The sequence below is a fragment of the Molothrus ater genome (genome assembly GCF_012460135.2).
Source record: "Molothrus ater isolate BHLD 08-10-18 breed brown headed cowbird chromosome W unlocalized genomic scaffold, BPBGC_Mater_1.1 matW_random_MA34, whole genome shotgun sequence".
NCBI classification, from domain to species: Eukaryota; Metazoa; Chordata; class Aves; order Passeriformes; family Icteridae; genus Molothrus; species Molothrus ater.
Window position 1 is genome coordinate 588,263 of NW_026530820.1, and position 23,447 is coordinate 611,709.

Here is a 23,447-nt window from a genome sequence, read left to right on the forward strand (position 1 = left end):
ATGGCCAGGAGAATGGCGAGCGCAGGAAGCACACGGGCTGGATCCTTCTGATGGCACAGGTGCAATCTGCAAACTCACCCCCTTGTGCCCCTACCTTCCCGACCCCCAGGGGAAATGCTCTCCAGCCTCGAGCTTCTGAAAGACAAAACTTGTGATTTGACACTATGGTCCAGAAAAGGTTTCCGTTTAGATTACCAAATGCCTCAATTGTTATTGGTTACATCCTAGGATCGGTTTTAGGCAGTGACTTTATACTGCTTGTCGGATTTTCTTGTGCAATGGTAAGAAAACAGGCAGGTCTGATACTGGTTTCGCTTGTTTTCTACTTCATGTTCCATGAGCTGCTTTTATCCAAGCAATTGTTTTAAAGCTCTACTGTAGGCATTTATGGTTCACTTTTTTTTTTCTTTGCAGCACCCATGACTTTTTTTTTCTCTCTAAATCGGCAGTAAATATAGCTGAGTAAAATTACCTTGGTTTTCTTCCTTCTTTTTTAACTGAAATGTTTTTATTGATAATCCTATTTGAATATGCAGAACAAGTGGGTATGTCCTGTAATATATCCTAGCTTTTCTTGTTTACAGGGTACTCAGAAAATCTGTCTCCCTTAGAGTCCCACAAAATCATTCTCAGTGCAATCTCCATTAAGGTATGGTTTGACAAATAAGCCACCATCAGTTTAGATATTTGCCTGTGTACCTTTTCCTGTAATTCAGAGCTTGCGTTCTGTGGTTTTTATGATAAACCTATAAAACATGTAAAAATGGTTTTGCAAGTCTTAATCGTTGAAGGCAGCAGTAAGTGGTTTTAAAGCCTGTTCTTGATCAGACAAAGGGGAAAAGTGTGAATTTGATGCTGAACTTGTCATTTTTCATTTGACTTGCCTTGAATTATTTAGGAAGAGAGAGAACTAGAAAAAGAGAAATAGAATTGCTTATTGAGCCCTCCTAAAATGCTCCCCGTGATTCTGTGTGGATCCAAAGTGAACAGAGCCCTGTGCTTTAGAAGGAAATCAATTTCAACCTGATCTCCACCCTGAGTCTCCCTAACTTCTGTTTTTAAAATGCAAACTAAGTTTAGGAAGTGTTGGAAGTTAGTATTTTGGGAAAGAAATGGCGGTTGCACAAACCATTCCATTTCCCAGAGGCTCTGGGAACGATTCATTTTGTAAGCGCCGTAACTGCAATCGGTTGATGGTTCGGGGTTGAAATGTGCACTTGCCCTCCTATAAAGCACTCGTTCATTTGCATTTCAGTGCTAGGAGTCTTGAGAAACTGGAGAAGAGCCCAAGAGACATTTTTCATCCTGAGATACAAAAGGTAGGAAGTGACTTTTTTTTGTTTGGTTCTTTTTCTTTATTATTTTTTGGAAATAGAAGTAAGTAAGTATAGATACTACTGGTTTGTCTCTTCCAGTAGCAGATAATAATCATAATAATCATAATAATGTAATACTACTTAAACTCTCCCTATCCATTGAACTGGCCATTTCAAATCCAAACTTCTAAACACAAATAAAACCATCATCCTTGTAGAATCTTTAATAGGAGGGGGCTAAAGATACTGGTTTTGTTGACAGGATTTATTGGCTCTGGAAGAGCAAGAGGTAAGTATAAGCCTAATTACTTCTAGCTCACAGACCCGTCCAGTGAATACAGCTTTGTATTTTGATGGGCTTATGATGACTTGGAAATCAATTGCTCGTTACAGTAAAAATAAGTAATGTTTTTTTGAACATGACAGCTTTATAAAGATAAAAAAATAACTTTAAGCACCACCTTAACAATAATAGAGCAACAATTTAAGTTCATGATTTGATGCTATACTATCAAAGTTTAAAGGTAAATTGTTATGTATTGGGAGATGGTATAAAATGTACGTTCTAATGCGTAGGATGTATACAAAGATACGTACATACGTGAAAGTCCTTGGAGAAAACAAATTCTTTAGTCTTCTCTTTAACTGTTTATCATACAATAGCTGGTTTTATTTCCCAGGGATCGGTGAATTTTAAATTTGGAGTCCTCTATGCTAAGGATGGTCAGCTTACAGGTGATGAAATGTTCAGTAATGGTGAGTTTTCCACCTTCTCCTTAATTGTTTTGCTCATCTGAAAAAAAAAAAAAAAGACCAGTTAAAAAAAAAAAAGGTATGTTTATTATTTGTTACCCTGTTCTGTCCGTTTCCTCAGTATTTGCTGGAGCTCTGCTTACCCAAGCTTTGAGTAAAACAAGCTTTGGGTTCCTTCTGTCCCACTGGGTGTCGCCCAATTTCGTTGCATCTGGTGAAATTCACCCTGAGCCCTTACAGAACCAGCTCAAACCACGTGAGAGCCATTCGCAGCTCTCTCAGGACACCCGGAGGATGGGTGACGTTTCTGAGCATCTGGCAAGTGTACTTCTATCAAAACTCGGCCTGTGCAATTTCTGGGGAAAACCCTTCTGTATCCTGGAGGGTTCCTCAAACTCTGTTGAGGATCCAGTTAGCAGTTGCTCACCTGGATGGTTCCAGCTCCTCAAGTTAACACTTGTACTCTTGCCCTGTAGTTTAGATCTATTGTAGTTTTGTTATTTTGCAAGATTTTACGTCTTTGGAAAATAACGTGCATTTCACTCTTTGGAACCTCTCGGATCATTCCTTGGTGCAGCACCACCTAATGGGACACTTGGCTGCTGTGCTGAAGGGCTTGGTTACTAGAATTGTAAATCCCGGAGAGTTTGTAAGTCTTCTGTCCCCAGGGAGGTATCACGCTTTGTTCACTCTGTTTGTCAGGTGCTGCTTCTCGTCGGAAGTATTAACTTCAAACTGCCCTGTTCTTTTTTTAACTTTTTTTCCTGGTTCTCTCCGTAGGGCAGGGAAGACTCTCGTATCCTGGTCGTCAGACTCAGCGCTGCCCGAGAAGATACAGAGACTGTAAAAATCATAAGAAGCAAATAGGACTGCAGAGGAAACAAACTGGAGAGAACAAAAGGTGATATTGTTCTCCTTACCCTGGATTAGAAACATCCACTGTGCTTTGATGCCGGTGGCTGCCAGGGGCTCGTTAGGTCTTTTTAGGCAGGTGTAGGTGTTGTTGCCTTCTTGTGAAGGCCGCGATGACCTGGTATCGGAGTCCAGCACTGCGATCTCCTCCTTGGGATCCCTCGTGGCCAATAACGGACGCTAACACCAATGTGGTGGACGGTTAAAGGCCTTTATTGAGGGGTCTCGAGGGTATTTATGGACTAAGGGGTTTCTCTACGTCAGACAGGGGTTTGGCTATTCTTTCTAGGGTTAGTATGGAGTGGAAAGTTACCGGCATGCATAGGTTAGGGGGGCTACACGTTTGGCTACATTCCAAGGGTGATCCTTATCTATGGGGAGGGGGGCAGAAGGATTCCTGTACTTTTCCGTCACAGCCCGAAATCTTCCGAACGCCTGTCCCTATGCCTACCACAAGGTGTTCACTTGTAGGTTATATTTTTTGGCAAAGGACCATGAGAGAAGTTTATTTATACATCCAAATAAACATTCATCTTATCTGAACATAACCTGTCATCACATTTCTGACGTTAAGGACTCCTGTATAAATACTTGGGGAGGTTTTCTTTGTCATTTCTGAATGGTTCCATTTTGGTTCCATCTACCTGCCGGATACTTGAACAAGTCTGAGGTAGTTTAATTGCATACTGCTTCCTTGAAATTCTGTTGGTCTCTGACTGGAACCCTTCTTGTACTGCTTAATGAAAGACTTCTGATGGTGTTTTCTTGCCTGTTTGTGTTTAAGGTCGTGCTCTGATGCATTTACAGAAACCATGGCAGGAGAGAGTCAGCTGCTGGAGAAGAGGAGACGGTATTATCACTGTGCAGCATAGAACTGTGCTACTGCTGTGTCATCAGCTGTGTCTGCACTGAAAGTAGCCACCTTCACCTGTAGGCAGCTACTTTGTGCTTTAGGACACTCTGAGGGATTTATTCCTTTTGGGATCCACGATGAGAATTCCCAAGAGAGGTAGTAATAAGGTATGAGATTGGAAAAAAGCCTGTGTCGTTGGAATGTTGTTGTTGTTGTCAAAAGTTAATTTTTCCTTCTTTCTTAGCCAGTAGTCAGCTTTTTGCTTTATTTTTTGTGGTATCAGTATTTGATTGTTTAAAAAATTGCTTCAAAATAACTGCAGTGGCTGGCCACCAGGACCTTGTTCAGATTTGCCTATTTGCTTGTAGCTAAAACGTTTCCATATTGTTTATCATTCTATTTAAGAAACTGCTGCCCAGTCAACTAAGAACTGAACATCTATCTGTCTAGGACATGGGGAGAGGATTTAGGTCATGTCTTTGTTTCCAGAAAAAAGTTCCAGTGTAGTTTCTAACTAGAGGAAAAGGAGGGGGTGAAGACTCGGGGCTCTGATGCCATTGGGGGCACCCCGAGGTGCCCAGGAGAGGGAGCCCCACTGCGGTGCAGGAGCAGGTATGTTATCACGTACTAGAGAACAAATTATAAATAGAAATATGAAAATTACAAATATAAAAATATTTTTTAAATAGTTAAAGAAAGCGGGATTTTTTACTTGTCAATAGGCAGGGTTTTGATTATAAAAATTATAAATACAAAGAATATGAAGGTAGAAATCTAAGTCTAGAAATATATCATAAATACATACAGATAAAGTTTACAAATATAAGAAAAATTTAGTTGCAGCAGTAGATATGATACATAATATAAATAATAATTTAAATACATGTCTAGAATTTTATAGATATTATATATAATTATTAATAGATTGCATCAAAAGAAACTATAAATATAAATGTGAATATAATTATAATTAGACAAAGTATAAAAATATTTCGATATCATTTAAAAGAAGGCGTTTTCTTGTATTTATTTGGTTAGAGATGGGGTTTTTATTTGGATTAATAGAAGTATTCTAGAAATACAAATCTAACTATAGAAAGATACAATCAATAGAGAAAGATACAATCGATAGAGAAAGATATTTCTAAAAACACAACCGAATGACGCCGCCTTCGGGGGAATCGCACGAGCTCGGCCGAAGCAAGGCAAGAGCGGCCGACCCTGACGGCCTCGAGCGAACCGAGGCGAGGCTTCCGAGGCTGCCTGAAGCGAAGCGAGCCGAGCTCAGGCGAAGCGAGCCTGCTGCTCTCGTGCGCGCTAATTAGCGCGAGTGCGGTCCCAGCCTAATGAGCTCCTGCCCGAGCTGAGTGTCTCCGGAGCGAGCCGAGCTCCGCCGAGCGCAGCATCCCGGGCAGGGCGAGGCGCCGGGCCGGGCTCGGGGTGCAGCCGGGGCTCTGGGAGGCTTCCCCGCCTGTCCCTCTCTCTAGCCCTCCTTCCTTCTCCCTGTATTCGCCTTCTCTCGCTCCCTTTCCCCCATTCCCTCTCCCCCCACAAACCCGGCTCCTTCCTGTCCTGTCCCTAGCCCGCTACTCCCTTCTGTTCCCCCTCTCTCCTTCCTCTGCCCAGCCTCCCTGTACCCTCGTCCCGGGCTTTCCCTTCCCGTCCCGCTTTCCTCCACAGCCCGAGCTCCTTCGCCGCCTTTTCTCATGCCCTGCTCTCGCTCCTCTCTTCCCGTGCCCCCTTTCTTTCTTTGCCCCACAGCCGCGGGGCTCGGGCTGCCGGAGAATAAAGCCCCGAGGCCCGGAGCCCGGTGCCCCTGGGCCCTTGCAGGAGTCCCCGCGCGGGGCCGGAGGCTCTCGGCGGATCCCCCCGTGCCGCTCAAGCAGCCCGGCCGATAGCGCCGGAGCTGCGGCTTTCCCGGCATCGCGCTGAGAGCGGCCCCCGCTCTGTGCCGTGCCATCCCCACCGTCTGTGCCGCTCCCTCTCTCGCTGCCCCTGGCCCGTGACAGCGAGGCTGGGCAGGAACCTCAACCCTTCTGGGTGCTGCCCCCCCTTTCTTGTTGCAGCAGAATCCCTTGCTGGGGCCATGTACGTGTGGGAAGGGCTTGGGGGAAGCGCTGCGCTGCTGTCCAGGGCAGTCGGACTCCTTCTGTGTCTTCGTTGGGGGTCAGGAAAAGGGGGGGTGAAGACTCAGGGCTTTGATGCCGTTGGGGGCACCCCAAGGTGCCCAGGAGAGGGAGCCCCACTGCGGTGCAGGAGCAGGTGGGTGGCGGTCGAGGGGGGGCGGGTCAAGCTGGGTGCCATCCCCCAGAGGGACCCAAAGCTGCCACCAAATGCACAGGGAGGGGTGAGTGGGTGTAGGATGCTAAAACCTGGCAAGGTATTAGGTTTTCTAGGTATTGCTAAAGAATAGGAATTGGTCTCTAAATTCAACTCGGGAGAAACCCTCTCTATGCACTCATTTGTTTACAGGAAATTAGGAAGCTCTGACTGGAGATGGGTAGTAGTTCTGAAGATACTGCCGTAACATTTTTATCTAGGAACGGACCGAGCTGTGCCCTGGAACCCTCAGAACAGCTGCAGGGGCTGAAGGCGATAGAAAGGGCTCTCTGGCACCTTTTGCCTCCGTTCTCTGCCAGTGCCCAAATCGTGTCGCAGTCCCGGAAGAGGCGCTTGTCATCCAGAGAGCCAAAAAGGAAGACATGTAAAATCCCAGCTCTGCCTTGTGTTTCGTGTGGGTTTTTTACTTCGTATTGATGTCATTCCAGAGAGCAAGAAAAGAAGAAATGTGACCGGTTCCCACTATTGCTGTGTGAAGGCTTTTTTGAACGGCTGCTGTATTTATATTGTCTTTTTCCACTCCAAGCTTGACTTTTGCCCTCGTTTTTCGAGCTCTGCTGCATTGGGTGTCCCAAGGAGGGCTGGGTTCCTCAGCAGGGCTCTGAGGAGGTGGCGCTGATTCTGCTTTTTCTGAAGGCGTATCAAAGCGTGCTACGAGAATGACAGTTTTGTGCACTGGAAAGCTTTCCCTCAGTGCCATCAGCGCACGTACGTGTCTGAATTGTGGAAGCAGACGGACTAAGAAAAGCCAGCACCCGGAGCAGATTTCTGTTGGCTCTGTGTCTGTGAGAAGCGGGCTGTGTGCTGGACGGGGAGAGGCGCTGTTGGAGAGTGGCATCAGCGCCAGGTGTGAGCTGTGAGGATGATGGGGGACTCAGAGCAGCCCCAGGTGTGAACTGTGAGGATGATGAGGGGTCGGCTCCTGCCTGGGGGCGAGGCTGTTTTAGGGGGAGGCTTTGCCTCAGCTCCCTTTTGCATGGAGCTGCTGAGTAGAGGGGATCATGGGGGGCTCCCGGGGCTGTCTCATGGAAGGACTGCGAGAGCTTTCGCAGCGTCTGGGCGAACACCTGGATACGCGCTTGGATACGCGGAGCATCGCTTCAAGGAGGTGCCGAGGGACGAATCTTTATGTCGGGAAGCAGCAGCCGAACAGGTGAGCGCGTGTGGATTTGGAGCGGGGACTTTTGTCCTTTCCCTTTTCAATCTCATTTTGCTAGTCCCTCCCCGGTTCTTCAGGAACAAAAATGCAGCTTTTGAGGACAAAAGAAATTAAGGAGAGAGAAGCAGCTACTCTCCTAATATTGTCTGAGTTTGAACTGGGGGGGATCTGCCTTCACTTGCTGTTTTATGGGTGTTGATTGAAAGAAAACCTGTCTTTTCCAGGCTGTTAGGGGTATCCCAGGGGTGACAGGGAATCCCTGCATTCCATTTGAACGGGAATGGGCAAAGTATTGTTGTCATATTATGGGTTTTGCTGGAATCCATAAAGTTAAAGGGTTTTGAGAAAATGGTAAAAAAGCAGGCGCCAAAAACCTAGCAAAGACAGAGAAATGCCAAGATAGCTGAATGAGTTTTAGGCTGCAGCTTAGACATGAGAAATAGAACAATAAGCCTATGTAGTTTGTCCTTTTTGGTTGCAACAAATTTACTTGATGTATATTTTAGAAGGCTTACATGAATATGTTAGTTAGCCATTGTGTTAGAAAATATGCCGCTATTGTTTTAACCAAAACTATGTATTCTCCATGTAATTGGGTAGAAGTAATGTGAATATGCTTTTGCTCTATGTGTGATTTGCTGAAACTTGGGAAGATTTTGCTTTGTGCTGTGTTGTAACATTATGTTTCTTTGGCATTCTGTTTAAATCAGTGAGCTGTTCACATCGAGTGTCTTCATTGTTAAGTGTTGAGACTGATGTTGAAATAAACCAGCTCAAGACACTGATTTTTGAGTGGCCCGTCCTGTTCGAGTCTGTAAATACTTGCCAGTGGCAGGTTTGATTTGAAGGCAGCCAGCCCATTTTCATCATCCTAAGATTTAAATGGAGGGGACAGTGCTGGTGTCCCTCCTTTTCAAGGGTTTGAATTGAGGTCAAAATCCCCCTTTCCACATGGCCTGAAGGATTTCATTGGAGGAAAGCCCCTTCTTTTCTTCTCTCCTAGGGGATGAACTTGAAGGGGAGAACACATTTCTTTGCCCTTGTTGAAGCAAGGTGAGCCCCACCCACGGCGTCAGTTTTGGGGTTCAGTTGCGGGAAGCTGCAGCTCTGGCAGCGTTTGCAGGGCTGCAATCGGGCTGTGCCGCTGCATTTGAGGGCGCTTCTTGTGCCTGTGGCCTGGCCTGGAATGTTCCCGCTCAGGAGCCCTCCTGGCACGGCCTGGGCAGTTGCCGAGGCACACGGGGAATTTGGCGTGGCCTGGCTCTAGTGAATTTGGATCAGTGGTGTGCGTGTGTCTGTGTGTGTGAGCATATCAGAGTTTTTGCTGTAACAAGCACAGCCTTTTGCAAGGCAGTAAAGTGAGTGTCAGTAGAAGCAATGCTTTAATTAGATTGTGCAAGAAGAGAACTAAAATAGACTGAGATTTTGTAAAATAGAGTTTAGATAGAAGAGATGAATGAATTTATGGGACTTCAGTGTGTAATACAGTAAGTTTAGACTGAGAACAACCCGCCATAGAGGTTAAGTAATAAATGCCGAAGTGATAAACGGAATAGCCTGCAGGCAATTCCTGGGAGTTTTTGGTGCATTGAGAGGCTGGCACCTTATGTGCAAGAGTTTGTGAGAGGCACTAGTATTGCTGTACTGTGTCTTAAGTGTACATTAAAGGTTCCTGATGAAGCCAATTCAGAACCTGAGATCTTAAAGCTTATGTGTGAACAATCACATCTGATACCTGCCACCTGCAGATCTGTGTGTGAGGAAAAACTGAGAAAAGACACTGTGAGGCTTGGGGGGAAACAAGATAGCATAAGGAGAAGGAGATAATGAGAACTAACCAGAGCAAAGAGGTTCCTGAACCAGCCCCTTTTGGGAGGGGCTGGCTGGGACAAGGCTGTCAGTAGGGGCAGCTCAGAAAATAAAAATATTTATAATACCTCATTGCAGTTAAAGCTGTTTTAAAATGGAAAGGTAAACGGGATAAGGTCCCGTATGCTGATGTGTTTCTTTTGCTTTAAGAAATCACCCAGAATGGCGGACTAACTGTGGGGTCAGAGCTCCCTCTGACCTACTGGTGTAGCTCTTGAACAAAAAAAAAAAGAAAAAAACAAAGGAAAGAGAAGGCAAATCAAACATGTTGTTCAGTATGCAGCATAAGATAGCAATGTATGAAGTCAGACAAAGATTATCATGCTGAAATGCAAAGCGATTACAGTTCGCAAAATGAGTACATATGATTTGTTGAAGGCTCCTCCTGAGGTAAGGGAGGAAGGATAAGGATGACCTCCCCAAAAGGGAAGAGGACTCAGGCTCCAAAGGTATACCCATTCGCACTCATCCCCCTCCTGGCAGTCCGATTTCATCCAGAACTAGGAGGTAACAGACCCCTCTGCAAGAGGCAGTGAGATCAGAAGAAAGAAAAGGGTGGAAGTTTAGTTGATACAGGGGCCATATATTCAGTTTTAAGTAAAGCTTTAGTACCTGTGGAGAATGTTTATGTTGTAGTGTGGGGAACAACTGGCCAGTCTGAGAAGGCATACTTTTGCAAACCTTTAAAGTAACATGTGTACTTAGAAGCTTTTGTATATGCTCAATTCACTAAACAATCTCAAATGAGTAGGTTACTCTGGAGACAAATGATATAAAGATGTTAGGCTTAACATTAACAGCCATTGAAATTAAGAAAGACATTAGGAAAGAGATATTAGAATAAGTAAATAAGTATTTTTGGGGGTATGGTCCTCTGCTGTACCAGGGAGAGTGAAAAATGCCCCCCCATGGTAATCAGGCTTAAGGAAGGAACACAAGCAGTAAGAATTAAGCAGTACCCCCTCAAAAGAAGATAGGAAAGAAATCACCCCAATAATTGATAGTACTGGATTGAGGGCTGTCAATAAGATAACAAAGAATTTATACCCTGTGGTAGCAAATCCATATCCTTTACTAACTTGTTTAACACCTGAGTTAACCTGGTTTACTGTTTTACACCTGAGAGATGCCTTCTTTTGCCTCCCCATCCACGAAGCCAGCCAGAAAATTTTTGCGTTCGAGTGAGAAAGCCCTAGAAGCAGTGCAAAACACAGCTCACATGGTCCATGTGCCTGAAGGCTTCAAAAATTCCCCCACTCTGATTGGAGAACAACTTGCAAAGATCCAGAGTCCTGGTAAGCTCCACAAGAAGAAGGGAGGCTGTTGCAGTACACGGATGATCTTCTAGTAGCCACTCGGACGAAGGAAGCACATGTGGCCTAGACGGTAAGCCTTTCAAATTTCCTAGGACTCCAAGGATACAGAGTATCAAAGAAAAAGGCACAGGTAGCGAAACAGAAAGTAATCTACCTGGGGTACGGAGCGAGTGCCGAGCAGCGGACTTTAGGGCAGGGAAGCCATAAGCCAAACCCCAAAAGCCCAGACAACGAAGGAACTCCGAACCTTCTTAGGCACGGCAAGGTAGTGCCAGCTGTGAGTTTATAATTATAGACCGCTCGTCAGACCCCTCTATGCTCTTATTGCCACTGGAAACAGAGATCTCCAGTGGACAAAAGAAGCCACACGGGCCTTTCACCAGCTGAAGAGTGCCCTCATGTCAGCTCCAGCTTTGAGACTTCCAGATGTAAGTACACCATTCTTTCTATTTTCCCATGAAAGATAAGGAATTGCCCTGGGAATACTGGCTCAGGACTTGGGTCCATACCAGAGGGCAGTTGCTTACTTCTCTAAGCAACTAGATGCAACAGCAAAGGGATGGCCAGGTTGCCTCAGGCCGTAGCAGCAGTGCTGAGTATTTAAGAGGCACGCAAGTTTACCCTGGGACAAAAATGACCGCGCTAGTGTCCCACACGGTGTCCGCAGTACTGGCAGTAAAGGGCAGCCACTGGTTCTCACCACAGAAGTTCCTGAAATACCAGGCCATCATGGTAGAGCAAGGTGATGTAGAGATAGTAGTGACTGATATTGTCAACCCAGCTTCTTCTCTCAGTGGAATCAAGGAGAAGCAGTACAGCACGATTGCCTAGAGACCACTGAAGCTACTTACTCCAGCAACTCAGACTTGAAAGACGCTCCTCTGGACGATGCAGAGACCTAGTTCACTGACGGGAGCAGCTACGTTGCCAGTGGAAAGCTACATGCTAAGTACACGGTGACTACCTGCGGAGAGGTAATAAAGTAATAGAGTCTGAACTCTTACCGACAAGTGCCTCTGCACAGAAGGGCGAGATAAATGCCCTGACCCATGCCTTAGAAATAGAAAAGGAAAAGAAAATAAACATCTATACAGACTCGAGGTATGCATTCAGAGCTGTGCATGCACATGGAGCCATCTGGAAGGAGAGGGGACTGCTAACCTCACAAGGAAAGAAGAGACAATCCGGCTGCTGGAAGTGGTTCAACTGCCTGAAAAGGCATATTAAGGCACACCAGAGAGTGAGCTCAGAATTGGAGGAAGGAAATGAGCTGGTGGATGGAGAGGCAAAGAAAGCAAAAGGTGAGGTAATTATGGACAGATTTTCCTTGAAGGTAAGCCAGAATATAATAATACTAATCAAAAGAGACATGCAACCACAAGGGGTGGGCTACCATTGAAAGAGAGCTGGTAATCCCTTCCCATTTTTGTGGTCACTAGCGAAGGAGGAGCACTAGAAAACACACTAGGGCCTAACTAGTTAAAAGCTTTTATAAAGTGTGGCTCCTTTCCCAGAATGACCAAGGCTGCCAGTGATACAGAGTGCATTGAAATGAAGTGTTGACTTTTAAGTAGTAGTTTCCACAGGCTTTCTAGGACAAGTATCTGATTGAAAGAATCGTTGCCAGGAATTTATATGCCACTGTTACTCAGGTAAACCGACAGCGTGATCCTCGCCTCCAGACTAACCCCAAAAATACCCCCAGGCCGAAACTCAGTCAGACCGGGAGAGACCACGGGCTGGACAGCAGCGGCAAATTGACTTTTCAGAACTCCCAAGGAAAGGGGGGGTATCAGTATTTATTGGTATTAACAGATACATTTTCAGGGTGGCCAGAGGCATTCCCCACCAGAACTGTCAAAGCTCAAGAGGTGACCAGGGTATTATTACAAGAAATAATACCACGCTTCAGAGTTCCAGCCACAATATCCTCGGATAGAGGATCACATTTATTTTCCAAAGTAGCGCAACAGATTAGTAGCCACCTGGGCATAGATTGGGAACTTCACACTCCATACCGCCCCCGGTAAAACAGCCAGGTAGAGAAAATGAATCATTTGATTAAGCAGCAGATTGTAAGACTGGGGCAGGAAGTTAATCTACCCTGGCCCCAAGATCTTCCACCGACACTATTGCAAATTTGAACTAAACCTCGGGCTAAAGGAAAGCTGAGTCCTTTTGAAATGCTTCATGGAAGACCATATGGAATACAAAAGGGAATGTCCACCCACACTGGGGAGATAACACTGGCCACCTACACGGTGGCTTTAAGCAAACAGCTTAGAGAAATTGAGAAACACGTGGCTGGAACTCAGAGCAGAGAGCTAGATAGACCAGTACATAACATACAGTCTGGAGATTATGTATATGTTAAGCCTCTTGCAGAAAAGACTTTGGAACCACAGTGGGAGGGACCCTTCCAAGTGCTTCTCACCACCTTCACCACAATCAAGATCAAAGAGCAGAATGCCTAGATCCATCACTCTCTAGTGAAGAAGGCCCCAGGAGCCCCTCAGAGAGTGACATCAGGAGACAACGAACTGAGATTAAGCTTACTCGGACAAAATGAGTATATTGTGGCCGGGGGTAGTTTGTAATTTCATTTACAGAATTGTTTTGTATATAATTATAACCGAAGTCTTAGAATTAGAGAGTACCTCTATCCAAAGCGATGCTGAATGGCCTTGGTCCCAGGCTTTTAATCAGTATACTAGATCCATGGGAGAACTTGCTGAGATAAAAGATCTAAACCTATCCACTGTAGTAATTCATGAAGATCAGGTATATGAGGAGCAGGAGCGGCAGGAACGAGAACTGTGGACACTTCAAGAGATCAGGAGAGAAGAAATCAAAGTAGGGTGCTGGGTGGTCAATCGGATGGCTTATGAGAGACCAGATGCAATTAGTGTCTCAACCTCTCCCGTATAGAGGCACCAGGAAGTTTGCGATAGCCTAAGCGAATCAGACTGTTGGTGTAATTTCACCTTGATACAGCCTGTAGAAGTGACCTGCCTTTAGGCTCAGGATGCTATCAGGCTCTCATTTAAGTTTAAAATAGACACTGCACTTTATGCAACAGCAGGACCTTATACAACCCACACTACTAATCAAATAGTTCAGACGCAACCCAAACGTGAACCTGAAGCGTATGAAATAGGCCCTTACGTAGTGAGGAACGAGGGCGAACAACAACCGTTCTTCAATCCAGAATGGCCTCTCAAACGTGTTGAGTTGCTAATGCAAATTAACATCTCAAAAATCCAACCAGCCTGCTGCTCTTTCCTAAGAACATCCTTTAAGAGCTAGACAACATGGTTACAAAGATAAGTATACCCCAAGAGCAGAATAAGAAGGGATCTAACTGAGATATTAAGGACAGGATTGAGATTTTTAAATGGAATTGATTCAGAAATACTGATGAATAAGCTGGCCACTGCAGCAGGTAGCCTAGCAAAATTGAAGCAGCCTTTACAGTCATCTCTATTGGCATTAGGAACTAGCCAGTGGCAGATTTCAAAAGTCCTACGCAAGTGAGAAAAGGCCAGGTACCAAGACCACAAGTTAATAGAAGAAGCGCTTAGTACAGTTCAGGATAATGTGTCTTTAGCTTTCAGTTGTATACAAGCACTGTTATAGATGCAAGCAACAGCAGCTCTGATCATATGGGAAAGGGGTGAAGGTAATTTTCCAGCTGAAATTTGGAAAGTTGTCCGAGATAATGCAATTGATTTTGAAAAGAAGTTTCAATCCCCGTGGACTATGGTAAATTTCACCTATTATCCTGCTTCTAATGTGGCCGCTGCCTTTGTGCTTACCATATGTAATGCCATTGTTTACGTTATCCATCCCGTCATTGCGCTAAGATTAAATCATGAAATAAACAGCGCTCTACCCTTTAGAAGAAGTAAACTTAAAATCCTGCATTACTAGAGAACAGCTGGGATTAATTTGTTAAAGCAATACTATGAATGCCCAAGATGTGTGTCTAGACACTGAACAGAGTATTTGCCACTTTGAAATTCATCCAGTCACTGACCAGAAAACTGTGCTCGTATATACCGATAAAGGTTGCGTGTGCCCGAGAACTGCTCGTGCTGCTGTAAAAATTGATAACAACAATGTTATTTTGTCTAGCAGAAATCATTTTAATTTTTGTCTTTGTAATTCGTTAAGATTACCGAGTGTGGTTTTCGTACTTGGCCCGAGTGACATCCCACCAGTTGATTAAAACCAATTACACAATGTATCACAGACTATCACTTACTCCTATTGGAATGGACCTTACATTGGTAAAACAATTAATTAAGCATCAAGACCTACTGGGGATCTTGAAGAAAAACGCAAGAAAGCGGAGAGAACCGTCCAACACGATACAAAAGGAAATAACCGGAATTCTGCAAAGAATAAAACAAAATGCAGATCATCACCGGTGGCATGTGATCTTTGGGTGGTCACCAACTGCAAATGCAATCTTTAATAAGTTGTGTCATCCCATTGTAGTTTTGTTAATATTAGTTAGAAGAAGTTTAAGATTATCCATTATATAGCTAATTTGGAATTAGAGAATGCTATAGCGAGTAGCTGCGTTAACCTCCTTATCAAACGTACACGGTAAAGCACTAAAGTACACTTATTGTCATAGGAATTTGCATGAAGTAAAAGAATTTACTTCTTCCTTTTAGGAAAGGGGGGAATGAGGCAGAGTGGAAATTTTCCAGGGTAGAAATCCATTTTGATTTAGGTCAAATGTACATTTTTGAGTTGAGTCTGTGGTTAGAAAACATAGCCATTTAGCCTGACTGCAAAGCTGAGGCTCAGAGAAACTACTTCAGAGAAGGACAGAGATAAGGGGTGGGGGAGACAGAAGGTGATAAAGAGAGACAGAGAGACTGCTGTGAGAGCAGGTCAACCTGACCTAGGAATTCTTTCTGATAAAGAAAAACTAGCAGAAAATATAACACAAAATTCGTAAAAATTTATATGTACGAACCTATTGTGAAATTGTATGCATATGTATTTGAGAGGGGGATAAAAAGAGACCTGAAGTTCCCCGAGGTACGCATGTCATTTTAGGGGAACGATACTAATATGCGTCCAGGGCTGTAATAAACATACAGGCTTTACAACTTTCACCAAAGTTGTGGAGTTTTGATTATCTCTGCAAAACACCGGCGTTCAGCAGCCTGTGTCCCCGAGCGGCCGGCAGGCTCCTGAAATTTCATATTGCGCAGGATGCCTCCGAGACCCAAGCTGCCACCTGTGCCAAGTCGAGCTGGTTTGAGAGTCCCAAGCGCCTCCTTGCAATCTGCCATCAGGAACCTGGCCTGGTGAGTTTCGTTTACCTGGGAAAGGGGCAGCATTGGTGTTCAGGGGGGCGGCCCTGAGCGGCCGGCTGGGTCCTGAAATTCCGCATTGCGCAGGATGCCTCCCAGACCCAAGCTGGTCCCAGTGCCCACTCGAGCAGCTGCATTTAGAGGGCCAAGTGCCTCCTGCCATCTGCCATCATGAACCTGGCCTGGTGAGTTATGCTTACCTGTGTAAAGGGCTGACATTGGTGTTCATGGCCCAGGGGCCCTTAGTGGCCAGCAGACTCCTGAAATTGTGCATTGCGCAGGATGCCTCCCAGACCCGAGCTGGAATCTGTGCCAACTCAAGCTGGTTTTAGAGTCCCAAGCGCCTCCTGCAATCTGTCACCAGGAACCTGGCCTGGTGAGTTTTCTTCTTCTGGGAAAGGGCCAGCCTTGTCGTTCAGGGGCTGCGGTCCAGAGCGGCTGGCCGGCTCTGTAAATTCCACATCGCGCAGGATGCCTCCTAGACCCTAAGCCGCCACCACCGCAAAGTCAGGCCGGTTTGACAGTGCCAAGCGTCTCTGCAATCTGCCACCAGGAACCTGGGATGGTGAGTTTTCCTATTCTAGGAATGGGCTGGTGTTTTTTTCGGAAGGCCTGTGGCTGGAAGTGGCCTGCTGCCTGCTTAAATTCCGCACTGTGAAATATGCCTCCCAGACCCAAGCTGCCACCTGTGCCGATTCGGGCTACTTTTAGAGGGCCAAGTACCTCCTGCAATCTGATATCAGGAACCTGGACTGCTGAGTTTTGTTTGCCAGGGAAAAGGGCCAGTGGGTTTTTTTGGGGCCTAAGGCCTTGAGTGGCCTTCTAGCTGCTGAAATTCCACATTGCGCAGGATGCCTCCGAGACTCAAGCTGCCACGACCGCTAAGTCAGGCTGCGTAGACAGTGCCAAGCGCCTCCTGCAATCTGCCATCAGGAACCTGGCCCGGTGAGTTTCTTCTCTGAGAATATGCCGGCGTTGTTGTTTGGGGGCCTGCGGCCCGGAGCGGCCGGCCACCTGCTGAAATTCAGCATTGCGCAGAATGCCTCCCAGACCCAAGCTGCCACCACTGCAAAGTCAGGCTGCGTAGGCAGTGCCATGTACCTCCTGCAAACTGACTTCAGGAACCTGGACTGGTAAGTTTTGTTTTCCAGGGAAAAGGGACGGAGTTATTGTTCAGGGGCCTGCGGCCCAGAGTGCCAGGCTGCCTGCTGAAAGTCTGCATTGCCAAATATGCCTCCCAGACCCAAGCTGGCACCAGTGCCAACTCCTGCTGCTTTGACAATGGCACGTGTCTCCTGAAATCTCCCATCAGGAACCTGGGCTGGTGAGTTACGCTTACCTGCGTAAAGGGCCGGCATTGGTGTTCAGGGCCAGGGCCCCTTAGCGGCCGGCTGGCTCCTGAAATTCCGCATTTCGCAGGATGCCTCCCAGACCCGAGGTGCCACCTGTGCCCAGTCGAGCTGGTTTGAGAGTCCCAAGCACCTCCTGCAATCTGCCATCAGGAGCCTGGGCAGCCGTGTTTTGCTTACTTGGGAAAAGCGTCAGCGCTAGCATTCAGAGGCCCATGGCCTGGAGCGGCCGGCTGGCTCCTGAAATTCCAGCATTGCGCAGGATGCCTCCCAGACCCAAGCTGCCACCACCCCAAAGTCAGGCTGGTTTGAGGGTTCCAAGTGGCTCCAGCAATCTTCCATCAGGAACCTTGACTGCTGAGTTATGCTTACCTGTGTAAAGGGCTGGCATTTGTGTTCAGGGCTCACGGGCCGGCCGGCTACTGACATTCTGCATTGCGCAGGTGCCTCCTAGACCTGAGCTGGAACCAGTGCCCACTCGAGCTGGTTTGACAGCGCCAAGTGGCTTCTGCAATCTGCCATCTGAAACCTGGGCCGGTCAGTTTTGTTTGCCAGGGAAAAGGGTCAGCGTTGGTTTCAGGGACCTAAGGCCCGGAGCGGCCGGCTGCCTGCTGAAGTTCCACATTGCGCAGTATGCCTCCCAGACCCAAGCTGCCACCACCACAAAGTCAGGCTGCTTTGACAGTGCCAAGTCCCTCCTTCAAACTGACATCGCTAACCTGGGCTGGTGAATTTTGCATACCTGGGAAAATGGACGGCGTTGTTCGGGGGCCTCTGGCCCGGAGCGACAGTCTGACCGCTGAAGTTCCACATTGCGCAGGATGCCTCCCAGACCCAAGCTGCCATCACCGCAAAGTCAGGCTGGTTTAACAGTTCTAACTGCCTCCTGCAAGCTGACCTAACGAATCTGGTCCGGTGAGTTTTGTTTCTCAGGGAAAAGGGCCGGCGTTTTTGTTCTGGGGCTCTGTGGGCCCGAGCGGCCGTCTGGCTGCTGAAATTGCGCATTGCACAGCATGCCTCCTCGATCTCAGCTGGAATCTCTGCCAACTCGAGCTGATTTGAAAGTCCCAAGCGCGTCCTGCAATCTGCCATCAGGAACCTGGGATGGTCAGTTTTGTTTGCTGGAGAAAAGGGCCAGCGTTTGGTTTCATGGGCACTAAGGCCCGGAGTGGCCCACTGCTTGCTGTAATTCCCTGTTGCACAGGATGCCTCCAACACCTAAGCTGGCACCACTTGCAACTCGAGGTGGTTTGACAGTGCCAAGTGGCTCCTGTAATCTGACATCAGGAACATGGGTCGATGAGTTTTGTTTTCCAGGGAAAAGGCATGGCTTTGATGTTTGGGGGCCTGTGGCTGGAGCGGCCGTCTGGCTCCTGAAATTCCGCATTGCGCAAGATGCCTCACAGACCTAAGCTGCCACCACCGCAAAGTCAGGCTGCTTTGACGGTACGAAGGGCCTCCTTCAAGTGGACCTTAGGACCCCAGGCTCGTGAGTGTTGTTTGCCAGGGAATTGGGCCAGTGTTTTTTTTTCAGGTGCCTCAGGCCCGGAGCGTCCGGCCGCCTGCTGAAATTCCGCATTGCGCAGGATGCCTCCAGGACCTAAGCTGGTACCACTTGCAGCTCCGGCTGGTTTGTGTGTCTTAAGGTGTTCCTGCAATTTGCCATCAGGAACCTGGTCTGGTGAGTTTTGTTTTCCAGGGAAAAGGGCTGGCTTTGGTCTATGGGGGCTTGCGGTCCGGAGCGGCCGTCCAGATCCTTAAATTCCGCATTGTGCGAGATGTCTTACAGACCCAAGCTGGCACCAGTGAAAACTCGGCCTGCATTAACAGTTCCAAGTGCCACCTGAAACCAGCACCAGGAACTGGGGCTGGTTAGATTTGTTAACATAGGAAAAGGGCCAGCGTTTTTGTTAAGGGCCCAGGTGCCACGAGCGGCCGGCCGGCTTCTGAAATTCAGCATTGCGCAGGATGCCTCTCAAGCCCATGCTGCCACCACTGCAAAATCAGGCTGCGTAGTCAGTGCCAAGTGTCTCCTGCAATCTGCCATCAGGAACCTAGTCCGGTCAGTTTTGTTTGCCAGGGAAAAGGGACGGTGTTTGTGTTCACAGGCCTGTGGCCCGGAGTGGCCAGCTGCCTGGTGAAATTCTACTTTGCGAAATATGCCTCCCAGTGCCAAGCTGGCACCAGTGCCAACTCAAGGTACTTTGGTAGTGCCAAGTGCCTCTTGCAATCTGCCTTCAGGAACCTGGAGTAGTTAGTTTTGTTTGCCAGGGAAAAGGGCCAGCACTGGTGTTCAGAGGCCTGTGGCCCAGAGCGGCCAGCTGCACGCTAAAAACCGTGCATTGCGCCAAATATCTCCCAGACACAAGCTGCCGCCATCGCAAAGTCAGGCTGCCTTGTGAGTCTTAAGTGCCTCCTGCAAACCTTCCCCAGTTGTCCCTCCTTGTTAAGGGTTTTGATTGAGGGAAAAATTTCTGTTTTTTCATCGCTGGAGGGATTGAAATTGAGGAGAACCCTTCTTTTCACAATATCTTTGCAGAATAAATTAAAGGGCAGAATTTGTTTATTTGTCATTTTATCAGTTTCAGTGGACCTAACTGCCCTGGTTTCTCATTTTTACAGGTTCACTTGAAGGAAGCTCTGTCTTTTTCAGCATTTTTTAGGATGTAAATATTCATTTCTGGGCACTTCTTTCTGTGCCTTTGGACCAGCTATCTCAGAGAAGGGTGAGCCTGGCATGTACTTAACCCATACGCTGCCAAGGAGGTTTTTTTTCTTTTTCTTATTTTTGTTTCTAATGTAGATAGGCCTAAGTAGGAGTCCCAAGGAGACTTAGACTATTTACATCATTAGTGTTCTTCTCCTCCCTACTTAGTCACACTTGATGTTCTACTTAGTAATCACCAAGGAATAATTATGTGAGTTAACAGCAAATAACCTAATTTATCTAGCTATGTAACTTTAACACAAAGTTTTATGTCTTACCAGTTTTCTGTTCTTCTCCTCTGAGTAGTTGCTGCAAAAAAGAAAGCACTGCTATTTTTCTGAAGAGTTTTCTTCTATAACAAACCCTTTACTCCCCTTGAATTTGAGTCAGAGGAGCCAAACAGCTGTAGCTGCTCTGAGGGCTTTTATACCCGGTGGGATTAGCCCCCTCCCTTTTCCCGGGCATCATGGGAACGAGAGGCGGGCACCATCAGGGGTATATTAACCCCAGCTTTTGCTGAGGGGCTTCAGTCCCTTTCTGGGGTGTGCTGGGATAACAGCTCTCCTGTTACTTCAGTGAAGAGGCTCTTTCGGCTTATCTCAGCCTGTTTTCAGCAGGTGTTTCTGGGCATCTAAAGCAACAGAGGCTTGGAAGATACTGTGAAGAAAACAGCATGGAATACAGCGAGTATTTAAGTTCATAATTTTGGGTATTGCATTTAGGGGTGGTAAAATGCATTTGCAATTTCTGGTTTTGTTCTTATTTTGGTTTTTTTATTATTTTTAGGAGGAGTATAGCTTTCAGAGATTCCAGGTTGTGCCAAGCATAGCACTTCTTTCAGCAGATTCATCGTGTCACAAGAGGAATCTGCCCAGTGTCAAAAATGATGTCTGAGATTGAGGCTTCAGATGAGTTGAGAGTTGTGACTAGGAGAGGGAGGGTGAGCAGGTATCCAATTAGGAGTTATTGGGGGGCAGGGGGGTTTGCAGGCAGCAGGGTGAGAAAGGGTGTTTATTTGAGGGCCCCCCCCCACAAGGCTTTTCAGAAGCATAGCAGAGGCATTCCCATGTTTTCCTCACACAAGGTCATCTACTGCAATCACGGGAATGCCATTTAACTTTGCTTTTCTCTAACCCAGGTGCCACTGATAATAAAGGTCACACCCTTGGAATCAGGATGAAGGTGGAGCCTGAAGGAGCCAGGCACACTCAGGAGAGGGCAAGTAGCTGACTTGCTGGGATTTGGCCCACATAACTCATACATTGGTTTTGGTTTTCTTTATTGTAGCTGACCGAGAGAGGCTAAGAGGCGATCACGGGGCCCTCCGAGGCAGACTCATTTCAGGTGCAACGTGGATTCACATCACCAATCATCCAAAAGATAAGTCAGGGGCCATGGCCCGGAGATGGGAGAGTAGCGGGTTGGGAGTTCTTGGGACAGATTGAAAAATTAGCAGAGGGAAAAGCAATCTTCTCCAAAAGGCCTCTTAGGACAGCTCAAGGGAGAGACTCCACATTTGATGGCAGCGTGCAGGTGGGCAGGGCAGAGCAGTTCCGGTCCACGTCATGTTGTCCGGTGTACCGTGTTACCTAGTGTGTCTTTGGGGTCCCTTTGGTCAGATATCTCTCCCTTTTCCCCTCGAGGCTCTCACCACAAGCCTAATGTGTCATGTTTAACGTCCCCCGGTTTGTCGCGTTCGGTGTCATGGGTGTCTGCACGCGTTTGTGCCGGAGCTGCTCTGCCCTGCCGCATAACCTGCTGCAACAGGAGAAGTCCCGGGGACTTGGAATTTGTAATGTGGGGTGTAGTTGGACTCTAGGTGGGATTTGTCGATGGACACAAGATATCTGGAGCTCTTAAGTTATCCCGCAGCCCTTTGACTTTTGTCCTAACTCTTTTTCAGATTCAGATAGATTAAATCTATGCCAGAGGTACCCATCCCGGGTGAGGGGTTTCTCCCGAGCAGGTGAGGCACCATTTGTCTCTGCCGAGGAAGTGTAAATGGTGTCTGTGTTACAGCACTGTTCTTTGTCTTTCTTTTTAGGAAGTCAAAGCAGAGAGCAGCAGTCAAGGCTGAGTGGGCAAGGTGAGCATTGAGTAGCGTACAGAAGCAGTGGTTATTGCTCAAGTCTCACTCTCTGGTGCAACTACAAGCATCCATTCTCGTTTGTGCGATTTAGGCAATCGACTCGGCGTATGTCCGGCCCCTGTCACCAACCGGCCGATGCACCGGGTTTCCTGCAAATATGAGCTCCATGGAAGTATTACAGGACTCCGTGATGATGAAGCCTTCAAATTTTCTATTTCACGGTCCCATCCGAGGAGCCCTCGGGAGCGGCCGAGGAGTTGCGGTGAGCGGAGGAGGTAGGGAGGAGGGGGGAGGCTCAACTCAGGTCACAGCAATGGCAAATCACCTCGTCTCCACTTTACCCAGGCGCACCCTGCGACAACGGCGTTGGCCTCCAAGCGAGCCCGAAGCGTGCAGCCCGAGGAGCCGAGCATTCTTAGGAGAAGGGTGAGTAGCAGACTTGTCGTGTTTTGGCTGCCATGCTGCTAAGATCGTGCACTCACGTTTGGTTTCCTTTCTCTTGGCAGACTAAGAGAACAATAGCCCGTGTCAGCAGGGACTTCCCAGACGGTGCATCCGCTTCCTATCGAAGCTGACACGCATCGGCACACCCACCCGTCCGAGAGATAAGTAGAGGGCTGCAACCCACATTGGGGCTGAAAGTGGGGTGCTGGGTTGGGACTCTCTGGGGGGGGGGTGTTGAGTCAGCTCTGGAGATGAGGGTAGCCAAGAAGTGGGCCCTTAGGCCCATAAAAGGAAAGTCTCACTTTTGATCACAGTGCTGAGGTGCACAGGGCAGAGCAATCCCGACGTGTATCGTGTCACTTGTCTATCGTGCATTATGTGTTGTTTGCATATCTCGGGTCTTTTACCTTAGGCCTTTGAGGGGCCTAGCAGAAACCCTGGCATCATTCTTAGCATCTGTGATCTCAGCATTCCTTGCCCAGGCACCCAGGCCATAGATGCGATTCTGATACCTGTCTGAGCTCTGCAATCAAAAGTTCTCTCTTTGGAAGCATCCAGTCAGATGTCTTGTCTTGTCAGGTCTTTTTCTGAGCTGAATGGATAGCTATGCCCTGCCAGGATCCATTATGGTGGATTAGGACTTGTAAGAATCTGAGGTTAGGGAGAGGATTCTGACCATAGGATTCCTGGGCATTCATCTTTGCAGTTCTTGAAATAAATCATTCAGTTAGGATCTTCTTCCTCCAGGGTTCTCTGAGCCTCACCATCTCACCATCGGTCTCACCTCGATCATCTCCTTTTGCATTCTCTCAGTCCTTGCAGCCATTTTCCTCTCCAAGGGATTTCCGTCTGTGTCTCGTGCCCGTTGTTTGTCACGTCCCGTCCGTCCCGCGTCACCGGTGTACGCACGCATTTGTGCCGGAGCTGCTCTGCCCTGCCGCATAGCCTGGTGCAGTAGGAGAAGTCCCGGGGACTTGATGTTTGTAATGTGGGGTGTAGTTGGACTC

At 47.3% G+C, this 23,447-nt stretch overlaps 2 long non-coding RNA genes across 2 annotated transcripts; both read left to right on the plus strand.

The window, feature by feature from the left end:
• The first annotated feature begins 468 nt into the window (after positions 1-468).
• LOC118701522 (uncharacterized) lies at positions 469-2,233 on the plus strand. Its single transcript, XR_004982541.2, has 3 exons — positions 469-649; positions 1,256-1,319; positions 1,997-2,233. It is a non-coding gene; the product is annotated as an uncharacterized LOC118701522 (long non-coding RNA).
• Positions 2,234-21,744: 19,511 nt separating this feature from the next.
• LOC129047152 (uncharacterized) lies at positions 21,745-22,378 on the plus strand. Its single transcript, XR_008509144.1, has 4 exons — positions 21,745-21,873; positions 21,952-21,993; positions 22,088-22,258; positions 22,342-22,378. It is a non-coding gene; the product is annotated as an uncharacterized LOC129047152 (long non-coding RNA).
• Positions 22,379-23,447: the final 1,069 nt, after the last annotated feature.